Source organism: Acanthopagrus latus, chromosome 18 (genome assembly GCF_904848185.1).
Source record: "Acanthopagrus latus isolate v.2019 chromosome 18, fAcaLat1.1, whole genome shotgun sequence".
Lineage (NCBI taxonomy): Eukaryota > Metazoa > Chordata > Actinopteri > Spariformes > Sparidae > Acanthopagrus > Acanthopagrus latus.
This window is the reverse complement of record NC_051056.1, coordinates 29,351,704-29,366,244: the sequence shown is the minus strand read 5'-3', so window position 1 is coordinate 29,366,244 and position 14,541 is coordinate 29,351,704. Positions and strand designations below refer to the sequence as shown.

The window sequence follows — 14,541 nt, the reverse complement described above, 5'->3', positions numbered from 1 at the left end:
TATGTATGCCATGTAACACTGGTGACACCTCTGAAAGCCTCGCGTCCAACAAAAAAGTGGTATTATTGTTAAAGGAATCTCAGACGTGAAGCAGCAGGTGGATTTTCACGGTGCAGTCGAGTTACAGTTCATGCAGAAATGATCTGCTGTCATTAGAGTCAGTCCAACATGTGGTTCTTCTACCTCGGACCATCTTCAGAGGTGTGTGCTCCCGTCCAAACTGCCCTCCAGACCCGCTGTGTGTGACACTCATGTGAGAGCGCCAGGGCTCGTGCTATCGTGCAGATGCCAGGCCTTCCTAAGAGGGCTTCTCGGGGCAATCCCAGTTACAAGCTCTGGTGTTAACCTGCTGGAGGACTCTTATCAGCGACATGTCATGTTCGCATTTTCCCCGCAGTTCCGCCAACTCCCTCACCGTCATCTCAACACTCTCCTAAGCTCCACCCTTGAAGGCCACTTTTATCTTCCGTGCTAAAGTGGCAAACATATTTGTCCAGAGCTTTCCCACAGTCTCCGGAGCTGGAAAGAGAATGAAGCAGCTGCATTGTAACACAGAACAGGAGCCACGCGGGGCCTCCGGCTTCAAGTGTGTCCACGGGCACCTCGGTGTTGATGCCCCGGTTTGTTTAGAGGACCGTAGGGACCGGGAGCATTTTCAGATTAGATGACAATTCTACCTTTCAGATTGTCATCGCTTACCATTCACTTTATAATGAGATACATCACAGTCTACAATCAATCAGCTCTGATTCTGTGACAGTCATTGTTTTTCTGTCTGGTTCCACTCGGATCAAAAGCTTCTGAACTGAAACATCAAGACGCCACGTGGCTGCAGAAAACATCAGTATCATGATATGACAACATGTTTTTAACACTATGATCCTCACTGTAAATAATATATACATACACTTAGATATATATTTATAATAGTCCATTATGTTTATGTTATGTTTACGTCCATGTACATTGTGAGCCAAATCCCTTGTTTGTGTTCACATACTTGGCCAATAAAGCTGATTCTGGTTCTGATATTGTCACACTTTCTCATCATACAGACTTATCACACTGTAACGAGGAACTTGTGTCGTCGTGACAAGACACTGTTTGTCTTGTTATAACGCTAATTTCATGTTATAATGTGATAAATTCATGTCGTAACATCACAAGTTATCATTACGACACATTTCACTTTCTAATATGATAAAATAACCCGAGAATGTGTTCTTATGATGTCAAACATTTTATATTTACATTTTAAGTTCAAACTATAAATTATCAACTTCTAAACATCTAAAATGTATAAATGTAATAACTGTACAATATTTCACATTCTAAGATAAATTATGAGGATATAACAAACGTGTGTTAAGCTGTAACAGAAACATAAACATTTCAAGCTAAAATAAGATCATTATTATGTTGTTATAACAAGAATAATTTCTTGGTGTAACATGTTTAGTTTGTTAATTTTAATAATAATGTGAAATTGTCTTGTATTAAGAAAACAGTTTTCACATTAAAACATCTTAATGATCCTATTTTCTTCAGATTTAAATTTCCCTTTTCCCACATTGAGGTATTTTAGTTTTGTTGTCGTCTACATGAAGCATTTTTTAAAGATGATATTCTTATGGTTGATAGAAAAAACAGATTGATTGATTTAAAACACAGCCTGACACATCTGTATCACTCAGAGATGTAGTGATAACACCTGATGGACACTGACAAAGTGAGCTTTTCACTCTTTTCCTCTGCTGTCAGTTTCAGACCTCGGACCCTCCACCCTCCTCCTCCACCGACTCCCCACTGAATCTGCTCATTACTGGGAACAATGAATGAGAAGGAGGAAAAAGAAAAAGAGACCCGGCGGGTAAAGTTTTTCTGCTGGTGTTGTCATGTCCACTCACAACTTCTTGAAACTTTGGGTTGTGTTGATGGCGGGGGGGGAGTTGGCTTAGTTCACCTCCCTTTTCCTTTGACTACTGTCAGGCCTTTTATGTTCTTCCTGTGGATTTTGGGTCACTGTCAGAGAGACTGAGAGAGTGTGTGAGGGAAATTTAAATGTGGCTCTCTGAAGGCTGGGAGAGAATATTGAGCGGCTGGTTTTCTTTTAGGAAAAATACAGAATTTGAGGAGTTCAACGCTGCCTCTGGTGCTTCATGAAAACATGTGAGTATCTCCTTTTTTTATGCATTTAATCCATAATTTACTGTAAAAAAATATATATATATTAGCTACTGAATTGTAATTTGGTATCTTTGGATAGACTGCAGGTTTTATTAGCCAGATGAAATATCTTCATGTATACATTTGGAGAGCAGCTGTGTGCTTTCCACCAGTTTTTTTTTTATTTTTCTTTTATATTTTAAGTCGTGGAAAACGGCCCTCGTGGCTCCAGTCAGGACACCCATCCCTGCCTCATGTTGGCACCTTTCTCCCTCCTTGGGGATTAGGAGCTGTCAATGGGCCCCTCTGCTCCACACACACCCTCATACCCTGCACACACACTGCAGTAGCTGCTCAAATCTCTAGTTCTTAGGGCACTGTGTATGATAGTGACTGGGCGAGCTTGGGGCTTGATTAGCGCAGTTAGCCCTTCTAAGGCTCTGGCTGTTTACAGTGGATTACAGGGAGGGAGGCAGGGGTTAAGTCTACCCGGGCACCATGCCTCCCCCTCCTCGCTCTCTCTCTCTCTCCCCCCCACGGGAGCCACTGCAGCAGGGCTGGCAGCCCGTCTGGGCTCCCCATCGCAAGGCCAGGCTGACAGGTAGCGGGATTTGGCAGAGCAGTTTGCATGAGAGCCAACAAGAAAAACTGAACATGGCGGATTAGTTCGGGATTATGTTGTCAGAGTTAGCCTTGACGGACAAACTGCAGAGGAATAAATTGCAATCTGTTTGAGGAGCGCGCTGCCACACAAACAGGAGAGGCATCGGCTCGTCTCACCGCCTGTCCAAGATGACAGCGAGGGGAGAAAATCATTAATAATTTATAAACAAAGTGCGCGGCCATTACTGACGGCTGCCCACTCCGGCCGGACGAGACGTCTGGTTGTCTAACCCCCGAACATCAGGAGGCTGCTTCATGTTAAATCTTAAAACCTAAAAGTGACAGGGCATGTGTGGAGATAAGAGAAGGTCAGGCTGAGAAGAACTTGTAAAATGCATCCACCACTCCTGTGACTTAAAGTCTGTCATCTTGTTTCTGATAAGGCGGAGAGGCGAGGAGCAGGCAGGAAGATCTGCAGCTTTCCTTTAAAACTTTCAGACTGATGTGTAGTTGTGACTCACATTTGCACCTGCCATCTTAGAACCAAATCTCAGTAAAGCCCCAGAAATGTCTTTAGTAGCTTTTATGAAGCCACAGAGGCCAGTAAACAAAGCCAGTGTTTAAGTTGCGGAGCACTTCACTGTTTCTGTGCAGCAGTTTCCGTTTAATGTTCAATATTTTTCTACTATTGCTGTTGTTGTCGTCTGGTCAAAGGTCACCTGTAGACTGTTCCATTAGCAAGATACTTTTACCAGGACATCGCTTTATTTGTACTAATTTCACAAATTATGAAAAAAATATATTCATCCAGCATTAATATGTATTGTCATGACACCAGTCGGCAAACACAATCTTGAACATAATGCTGCTATTTCACTCATTTCCCTGCAGGTACATGCAAACATTCAACCTAAGTTCATTCAAAATTGTTCATTTTCATAACATAATATAATTTGCGACTTAAAAACATGAGAAGAATGGGTTTGGAAAGGTTTTTGAAGTAGGTGAAATGCTTGTTAAGGTCTTACAAGGAGAGCTAAGAAATAACTTCAGAGTAAAGGAAGTTTTATAAATGAGAGTCTTGCTCCACATCCAGGAGGAATAATAATAATAATAATAATAATAATAATAATAATAATAATGATAATAATAAAAAGTACAAATTTCCCACAGAGAGAGTAAACACTCTGCAGCAGCCACATTTCATTTCTCTCTGTTTTCATCTCACATCCGAAGTCGTTTCTTTATCGGAGAATTGAATTAGCTCGACTCGACGGCGTGCTGCAGCGTTTTCTCCTGCCGAGGACTGACTGGCATGGCAAAACGTATTAATGAGCTTTATTGCATTCTGTCCTCTCCTGCATCATTAGGAATGCATGTCTGTATGTTAAACATATGAATATGCATCGGCAGAGAGCATTTGCTCTCAGAGTTAGCGGTGAGCCAGCGTTGTGCCTTGAATAATAATCCAGCAGAGGAATGAACTGCGTCTTCTTTGCCTTCGCCTTGTAATTGAAAAAAGATAATAAGAGCACATTTTGTTGTTTTCTTAATTCGAACACTGAACGCCGGTTCTGAATGTTAAATCGGGCTCCGGTTGAGTTAACACATCGTTTTAGGAGGTGATATTTGCATTTATGATAAGAAATTCTTCAATGTTGCATGTTTAGATTCATTTATCCGTGTGTGTGTGTGTTTGTGATTACAGTACTTTATTTTGAAATTCATCAGACAAAATATACAGAATAACAGGCTGAGAAAATATATTAGACTTTGATTCATTTCCTGTCTGTCAGTTCTTGAACAAATCCAGTCCGGTGTTCTCGGTCACATCCCCAGACTGAGGGTGATCCGGAGGTCAGCGCAGGTCACTGGATAAAGGTTAACAAATTACCATGATGGCTCTCACAGACCTGATTGATGTCGGCTGGGGGAGGGGAGTGTGTACCGGGGGGGTTAGGTCAGGATAAGGTAAGCCTGGAGAGAAAGCGTTGCTGTAAAAAAGAAAAAGTGCTTTACGGAAAACAAAAGACGAACATAGAGAAAAAGGTCGAGATCCACATTATAACTGCTTTATGTAGAGGAAATGAGATGGAAGAGCAGGAGTCGTATACCGATGTATTTAATATATACTTTTATATTCAAGGTGGATTTCATCGCAGATTTTTTTTATAGATGGAAGTCATGAATGATAAAACAGCTTTGTTCCATTCATCAGTGTCCTGTGATGAGAAATCAGGACCCACAGGTGGAAACTGGAGCGCTGCCTGATTCTAAGAAAGAAGCATTTCATCGATCCACTCGTGGTGAACTCCTTTTTTTTTTTTTCCCCTGTGTTCCAGTTTTCTTACTGCTCGTGCTCTCACTGACTGTACCCTCCGGCTCCGGCCTGTGGAGGACCTGCTATTCATTCACCACACACAAGGTCGCCAGCGAAAACAGCCGGCGCTCCTCGAGAACAAAGACGGCTATCTGCATCCATCAGGCAGCGTGTTGCAAGAACGGGTGACACGGAGCAGCGAAGAGAGGGAGGAACCGAGGCTCCCGGTGTACTGACAGGACAATTAGAGGGAGCAAATCTGCTATCGGAGCTAAATATTCCAGATAAGGTGGGCATGCAGCAGGGTGACGGACCCTCCGGGGGGCTCGGAGAGGAGGCGCCCAGTGGGGCACCGTGGGGGTGTTGATTGATTTAACTGGGTGAAGGTGAGACACATAGAAGGGTCCGACTGGTACTCTGGTTTCTACTATCATCCATGAAATGACAGAAGTGACAATCAGTAAATAATTTCAGTCCAAAGGAAGATAAATATATATATAAATATATATAAAAGATGGGAAAGTATACAGTAGATTCATAGAACCTCACACCAGAAATAACAACAGTGTTGAGCAGCAGCCCATCCATGTTTTTACAATCTGGAAAGATAAACTCCAAAAAAACGAAATAGCTTCCAGGATAGACATAAAACATTTTGGAAGGAGATTAAAACCCGAGCAGCGAGTTAAACATGATATTCCCGGCTCATCCTCTCTCGGCCCCCATTCCAAATAAATAAATCTGCGATGTCCGTACACACAACTTTTGACCCGCGGTGACTTCATGCACTGAAAATTACAGTTCCTCTTTGATTTTCAAACGGTATTATCTTTGCTCTCCAGCGGAGGGAAGGTAAACAGTAGCAGTGGAGACTCGTATGTCTCTTTAAATAAACTGCATTGTCTGATGATGTTTTAATGGGCAGACCTGGATCCCCTGGGCAGTGACCCCGCTGAGGGTGCCTCTCTGCACGGGGTGCTGGGATGTAATTGCTGTGTACATACCAGGATATGCTCTGGTTTCTACACTGCAAGAAATGTCCAACCCAGGGACTTGTTCAGACCTGTAGAAATGATCTTTCCAGTTCTTTAGCAGATTAGCAGAGACAGATTTACAGTGGAGAAAACTGAAACTGGCAGATTTGTTGATTTTACAAATCACGTGAACTGACAAATGAAAATACAGCAGTAGATTCCGAGAGCTCAGTATATCCTCAGTGCTTTGACTTGTAGGCTAACTATGTTATTACCAAGTGGGAATCACTGCTAACGTTAGCAAGCTAGGCTAGCTGACACCATCTGCATTATGTATGAGGAAGAGGTAATCCTGTCCTACCCAAAGTTGACCGGCGTTTCTGTTTTTTACGGCTGATTGGAACCTGACGGAGGTGATGTGAGCTGAAGCTGAGTTTGTGTTACTGTCACACAGTTAATATCTCAGTTTTTAACAACGTGCAATTTAGATGACCGCAGAGAGCCATCGGTCTGCGCACACAGATACAAAATTTAAAAAAAACAAACTTATTTTATATAAAACGTTACTCACACTGAAGTTACACACTCTGAACACAGAGTTAAGAGGACATATCACTTATTGCTTATTTTTAAACTGTGTGTGTTGATTTCTCTAAAAGAACCTGAAAGCATCACATCTGCTGACATAACCGAACTGGTCCAGAGAGGTTCTGTTCTGAGTGGAAGACGAACTCAGCGGCACAATGCATCCTCCAAAATGTTGCGTGTTGTGAAGTGACAGGCGTTTTAAATGGTACATAATCAACACAATGCAGGCTTGAAATCTGACAGTGTTTGTTTGATGAACGGTGCCAAGAAGTGCTGGAGTCAGTTAGCAGCATCACGACACCGAAATTGACAACGTCTCTCCGAAAGCCTTTAATCTGAGGTACTGTTTCCACAAGTAAGTCCAAAATGGTTTCATCCTGTCTCAGCAAAAAGTGAAATAATGCACTAAAGCTGCAAGAATAACATTTTTCACTTTGACTTTCCAGTGGTAGACCTACTTGTTTAAGCGGACATTTTTTGCAGTGGATGTGTACGTCTAATGTTCTTCCCACCTTATTCCCACATGGGGGTCCACTTCCAGTCAAAACACAGAGGGTATCAACAGAACAGGCAGCACAGTGACTTCCAGCCTCACACCAGGAGTGTCAGCGATGTTTCCCTGGGAAGAAACAAAGACGTGCTCAGGAGTGACGAGGACCACGGCGAGGACAAGAAACTTTAGCAGGGGAACAAAAACAAAAAAAAAAAGAACAGAGGATATTATCAGATGGAAAGAATGAGACAAAGTAACTCAACTCAGTATGTGCACGGCGCCCACGTTTTCCTTTTCTGCCTGAAACTAATGAATTTTTGCAGGAAGAGGAAATGCTTTGGGAATAGGTAAAAATTTCATCAAACACCGGATGTGTGCACTTGATTAGTAATTCAGACCAAAGCTAACTTCAGTGAGACAATATTACAAGAGGGCTCAAGGAAATAGCTAATGAGCAGCTAAGCTAACTTCATCTCGCTGCCGAGCATACAGTCAGCTGATTTTCTCGGCATCGGATCCTAATTGGATTGTGGAGAAGTGAAGAGGACAAAGAACATTTATCTTTCACAATTATCAGGAATTCATGTCTGGGGCAAATTTGCCAGCTTGCTTTACAATTTGATTGAATTAACTATTGATGAGCTGAAGAAACTAATATCATTTCAATCTCGCGACCCTTAACAGTCAATAGATTATTCTGATTTCTGAAGCTTAAAAAAATCTTTCTGTGGTGTCCGACCGTCCTTTTATTCATCTTCAATCTCTCAGACTCAGTTTTTCCTCTCTCGCTCTCAGCACCTGTCTTCCATTAGGCTCTGGCGACCAGCTAGTGCACAGGAAGCAGTGACGTGCTCGACAGGCTCGAATCATTCACGAGACGACAAGCGAGGGCGCGGCCTGGTGAAGATGTAAAGTAATATCCCAGCAGTGCATGAGGTCAGCCGTCCTCTTTTTACAGGCAACATGAAAAGAGGTTCGAGCGGCGGTCACGAGACGGGGCTGGGTCCGTTTGTCTCACGGGTTCATCAGTTCAGATAATGTAACTGGGTGAGGTGGCTGCTGCAGAACATTTTTCTAACACGCTGATGTAATTGGATCACAGTGCATGCATTCATTGACATTTGCAGACAACTTTCAGGAGGGAGCGATATCGCTGCCATGTGACATCTCACGTTTCCCCAAGGTCAGCTTTTCAAATTAAAACCTTGATTTGAAGTTTTACGTCTTGCATTTGTAAAATTGTCAGTGGGGTCATGAAGAGAGTTTCATAATGAGGTCGAAGGTAAATGTCGGTAATGTACATTTCTGCAAACCAACGATTTGTTGAAGCTTTACATTTCTTTTGGTTCAGTTTTCAATTTCATAACTTTTAAGTGTTTTTGAAATGGTCTCTGATTCCTCTGATGGTTATAATGAGCTGTAACAGCAAACAAGACCATCAGCAAACCGACTGATGATTTTATATAGTTATTAATGTCTCTAGTCGGGTGTGATCACATATAGAATCACATAAAGATTCATCACCTCACTGTGATCCATCCTGATTCCTCTGTCACTCGCTTCCAAAACAACTAGCAAAGATCTTTACAACAGCAGCCGCTGGTGTCGTACTGCTTTTGTCCAAAGGGGGCGCCAGGATAAAAAAAAACTGAAAGTTCCTCGTAGACACTTTAATGTGACGAGGCTGTGATAATGAATTTTCTCTTACCTGGTTCTGTAGCTACAAACCGGGCTAGAAAAAAAACAAAACAAAACAAAAACAAAAAAAACAAAAAACCAAGTGATTCCGAGCTTACAAAATGCTGAAACACACTCAAGTCAGTCATTTCAGGTTGTTCAGGAGGTTGTGACGCTAAAATGTCAAAATTAAGCTATCGACTAACACATCGCATTGCATTGGATGATATATTATTATGACTTTTCAAAGGTTGTTAAAATTTTCAAACAGTCGCAGTTTTTTTTTTGGCAAAATAAACTATAAGTTCAGGGTTAGAAAAGGAACATACTGTGGGCTAAAATAACTAAAGTAAGCTACATAAACTGATGTAACTCGCGTCCCGTCACGTATTTGACATCACTTACGTTGTTTATGCACAGACGGTACGTGAACAACAAGTCCTGTGAATTAACAGATGACCACTGACGTGTGTCAGACGTGAAACATTATGTTATATATTGTATTATATATGTTATATATTGTATTATATATTATAGAAATATGAATACAGCATGTATAAAATGTAAACGTTTTAAACAGTATTCCAGCAGCGGGGTTGAAGTTTTCCGAGCCTTTGTTAAACCTTCAGATCTGGATCGGTTTTTGCCAATTTTTCACCTTATCGTGTGGAACAAATGTTCAACGACGTGCAAACGTGATTTTCCGGTTGTTTCAGAGTCGTTCACGGTTAAAGTTCAGCTGTGACAGAGATGTTTTGTCTGCCCCTCAGATTAGAAAACAACGGTGTGAATTAAGATCATGTTTTGCCTGTTTTGACGTCGGCCACAGGTTAGGGTGCCAATTAACCCCAGATGGATGGAGTCGCCCACACGAGAGGTGACGCGAGGTGATTCGCCATCACTTTGGTATGAGTTCCATAACGCGAGCTGACGGTGGGGATTTCAGGAGCAGGGGAGGGGAGGCGGGGGAGGCGGGGGAGGCGGGGGGTCCGGAGGGTTCGTGTTCTGTGAATCATGCAGCCTAGCGTGCGATCGGCACACTGCCCTCCTCTTGACTCCTTCATAAGCTCTGTTACAATAACACACTTGCTTTTCACTCCGGCCCTCACCCCGAGCCTCCCCCGTGCAAAACTCCCCCCGCCCACCACCACCAAGTCTTCACTTCTCTGAAAAACAGGAGGGGGAAGAAAAAAAATTAAAGAGCCCAGCACCTTCAGTTTTCTGTAAGATAAAAGCTGGAGGGTATTTATTTCGGCCTCTGGCTCCCCTCAAAACTCCATTACTGTTGTTAGCATAACTGTGATGACAAAGATAATCTTTGTTATTATTATTATTATTATTCCCCACTTTAATTAATTTCTCCCCGGGGCACGGAGCGGTAATGAGGAGCAGACGTCGACTGTTTTTTACCCTCTCTCCTCACTTCCTCAACGGTGAAGTCCCAACCAAGTGCAAAGTCAAGGTTAACAGTGCCATCTACAGTAGAGAGAAAACCAGTCCATCTTGTGAGTGGATGATAAGAGACGAGCAGAGATGGACACGTCTGAGCCGTCAGCCATCTTGTTCTGAGGGGTTTGTATCCTCTGTTAGTCGCGGTGGGATCTGCAATAGTAGGCCTCCAAACACTTGCTCACAACCGGTCGTGTTGTTGTGAGGTGGTACAACTCTTCTTCACACACTCGAGTTAAGTTCTGAAGGGAACCGATCATTGTTTAAAAGTTATAGACTGTCAAACTGCAAAAAGTGCCTGTTTTCCCTTAATTGTGTTTTCAAGGTTTAGTGGGACAGATTGACAGCTTGTCTGCCAAAGTATACAGAAAGTGTGTGTGTGTGTGTGTGTGTGTGTGTGTGTGTGTGTGTGTGTGTGTGTGTGTGTGTGTGTGTCAGATGTAGAGCTGTGATATAAACGCAGGAATATGTTGATATATATATAGATTATATTTGAATAAAATAATGAAAGAAATGATCATTTTTTTCATGTTGATTGGCTCTGACACCATCAGACGAACAGCCTCTGTCATCGCTCATTCTCGTATATTGAATCAAAACGTGTGACATCGCCCGAATGCTGCTTTCGAAACGAGTCCTGCTGTACTCGGGAGCACAGCACCAGTTTTGCTAACAGCTTAAGCAAACATGGCACGGTGCTAAAAGCTGCATTCTGCAAATGTGCTGTTATTTTGAAAAGCAGCAAGCGACAACGTGGCTTTATTAAAATCGCTGTCAGGCCATTAAACAAAGACTTCTTTAAATGTCAACCACATCCTCATGCCAGCGCCCATCATGATGATACAAAAGTCAAAGTGAGGGGTCAATGATAGGTGCTGTTGTGATTTTCAAAATAAAAGTATATTGTTTAGAAATTCTTAAATGTCTCGCTGCTGCTGGACACCAGCTAATCTACACTATATTTATCTCATTTATAAAAGCCCACAATAGTTATTAAATATTTTCATCCACAGGTCATTTATACAGAACTCCATGACGGACAGCATGTGAGGGGTGCAGTCTGTGTAAGCGGCCTCTCTCCGTCTATAAGGTCCGTATTTCCATCACTGTGACAATCTGACACCGAGTCTAATCGTCAGCACTCTTTGGCATGTGGAGCATTTTGGAACCAAACTCAGAGTGAGCTTTAAAAAAAAAAAAAAAAAAGTCTCAAATGATTCAAAGTATATCACTAAAAATTACAGAGTCCCGTTCTCACCTCGTTCTATCAGCAGGCTTCTTATCGTAACATCCCTGTCCCTAAATAATTGTTTATCCGTTTAAGCAGGACTAAGGCGAGGTGAGCGACGTGAACGAATTCACAGCTGACTAATTTAGCACATCAATGTCAGACACTAAACACGGGGATTCAGAGATTTAACCATTTGCCTTGACGAGGGAGAGAAAAAAAAGGCTAAAGAGGGACCATTACTGTTTATCCTCAGCCTTATCACTACTGGCGATGGGCTTGTAAATATTATCCTATTCTCCTTAATCCACTGCACAACGCCGTGCTCACCCACTTACCGGAAGCTCCGACATTTACCTCGGGATTTGCCGGGGCTTCGGTTAGAGTGGCTGCGAGTGGGAAAGTACTAATCTACAAGGCAGATTCAGGATTAGTGTGGTGAGCCAGGTGACCCTGGGGCCTGAGATCTCATTGGCCGGAGGAGACGCGGGCCCTTGTGGTCCTTGGCGGGGGGTGACTGACGAGAGGAAGCGAGGAAGGCCAAGACGGGGGAGGGAGGTTCTCCCCAACTCTGCTCTCTCTTTGTTTCTCCTTTTTTTTTCTCCCTCTCTTTCTCCTCCTTTTCTCTCGTCCACACTCTCTCTCGCTCTCTCTGAAGGAGCCCTGATGAGAATTCCACTAATCAGCTGAGGATTAACAGGGACTCAGACAACACTACATCTAATTCCCCCTTCACCGCCACTGGGGCAACAAGAGGCCCCACGCAGCACCGCAGCACCGAGCAGATCTCTGTTTCTGTCAGACTCCAGGCAGATATTCACTTGTTGATTCACTGACCACCAGACAAATGTGCTCGTTTAGTTGCTCCATCAAACTAAAACCTGCATGATTTTAATTGCAGACTCTGAGGTTTGCATCCTGAGTCACGAGGATCAGGCAGCACGAGCAGTCTGGTTAAAGTTCAGGTTGAATTATGGATTATGGTTGAACGTTAATGAAGTAAATACGTTGTTCTGTTTACTGTTAAATTCTTCCAAAGCTGACAGTCGTTCCCGAACCTCAAAACAGTGAATGTCATCAACATTATTAATATGATTTGATATTTCGTAAATGTGTTTTTGATTACAAAATCTCATAATGTACATTTTGCAATTTGGGTGATGCATTAATCAAAGTTTCCTAATTATGTTGATTTTTATCTTCGGTTGCAGATTAAGTGGTATAATTGTTATTATTAAGTAAAAGGCAGTGATGGAATGTAACTAAGTACATTTACTGAAGTTTGGTTCTCAGTTATGATTTTGAGATATTTGTATTTTACTTGAGTAATTCCTTCATCTTCTACTTTGTACTCAGCTACTGTTTGACAGTGTGACTTTAACTTTTAACAAAATAATAGTGTCACAGGATATCTTTACTTTTACGTTTGTGGGTTTTTTTAATAGCGCTGGTCAGATGGTTGGTGATGAATAACGAGCAGCGACATGTTTTAGTTTTAATTCAAAGCTTTTTGTGACGGCAGGTTTGGAGCAAAGTTTGAAATTCCGAGACTGGAGAAGATTTTTTGCTGCGGAAATTAATAAATTAAGAGAAATTTGCTTCGATGGAGTTCACCAATAATAGAAAAAAGAAATAGAGGTGTAACAATAATCAGTCAATCAACAATTAATGTTTTTACAAAAAAAATGATTATCAATTAAAATGTTGATTATAAACAGAAATACCAAAATCAATTCAAATCCTCTATTTAAAGTGGAAGAACCAAGAGGTTGCTTTAATTTACTGTGACGTCGAGTTAAAAAATGGGTTGAAAAACAAAGAAAGAGAACAAAAAGAAAATCAGTTACAGTGAGAAGCAGAGAGGTTTGTGATCATAGTTTTAAATAATAATTGATCATTTCAGCTTCTGAACGATGATGATTTGCTGCTTTCCTCACTTTTATACTTTTGGTAGGAACAGAGACACATGAGTAGATATAGATGTAGATATTGACTTTGGAATCAAACCCTGATGTGTTATTGATTAATAAAAAAAAAAATATCTGTGATGCAAATAATCATTAGCTGGAGCTGTTTTAAGTGACTGAGTGGTCACGTGTGAACGTGTGACGCTCTACTATTGTTCAACAAACTCAGGCTGAAATATATGTTTAAAAAAAAACCATTCAACAAAGAAAAAGATAAAAATAAGTGACTGAATAAATGACTCACTTGGGCTAAAAAACCCTCCAAATTGGCTGACGATGTGCCGCTCACACACAAACACAGCTTCATGTTCTGGCCTGTTTATTTTTCTCCCTTTTTCTTATTTTTCTGTCCGAGATGAGTGTGTAAGCCAACATGACTGCGCGAGTGTAATCCTGTATGCTTGGATAACAACATGATGGTCAGCTTGTGTTTTTCAAAGTGACACTGGCATCAGGAGCTCATTCATTTTAATGCCGAGGCTCATTCACTTGCCAGGTCATGCCGGGCCACCCACACAGCACAACTAGTTCTTTAAACACATCAAGAGTGTGCCGTTTCACAGCGTGCGAGCCGGGATACGTGATGTTTCAGAGTCTGTATTTCAGCATCTGCTCAATATTAACGCCTCAAACGGTGCATTATGCCCGGTGCACAATTCATGATAATATATTAGAGGCATCAGCAGAAGTGGGTTGCATTTGCAGCCTGGTTAAGTACATTTTGGCAGCGGTCCCGTGCTATCTCGGAGACAGGTTGGCTTCCCAGCCTCCCACAGTTTTGCAGTAATGAAGGAGCTGTCTTACCCAAACAAACAGGCTCTCTGGAGATGTACCTCAACTACCTCCTTAATCCAGGAAGTCTCTCTTATCTCCCCACAAATGGCCCCGTAGTGAGGCGCAGCACACTGCAGTGTCATTCATCAGCTAAAACCCCGGAGCGATGAGCAGGTACGACTGCTTCATGTTGGGAAAGTGAAAAGTGACGGCTGGCACTCCGGTGGCACAGATCAGAGCTCCGAGGCTCAGTTAGTGTCGATCACACGTCATTCTGGTTGAATCTTCACAGAACGACGCTG

At 42.2% G+C, this 14,541-nt stretch overlaps 1 long non-coding RNA gene across 1 annotated transcript; it reads left to right on the top strand.

Moving 5' to 3' along the window:
• The first annotated feature begins 1,756 nt into the window (after positions 1 to 1,756).
• On the top strand, positions 1,757 to 5,372 carry LOC119007814. Its single transcript, XR_005071235.1, has 3 exons — positions 1,757 to 1,870; positions 2,115 to 2,169; positions 5,112 to 5,372. It is a non-coding gene; the product is annotated as an uncharacterized LOC119007814 (long non-coding RNA).
• The last annotated feature ends 9,169 nt before the right edge of the window (positions 5,373 to 14,541 follow it).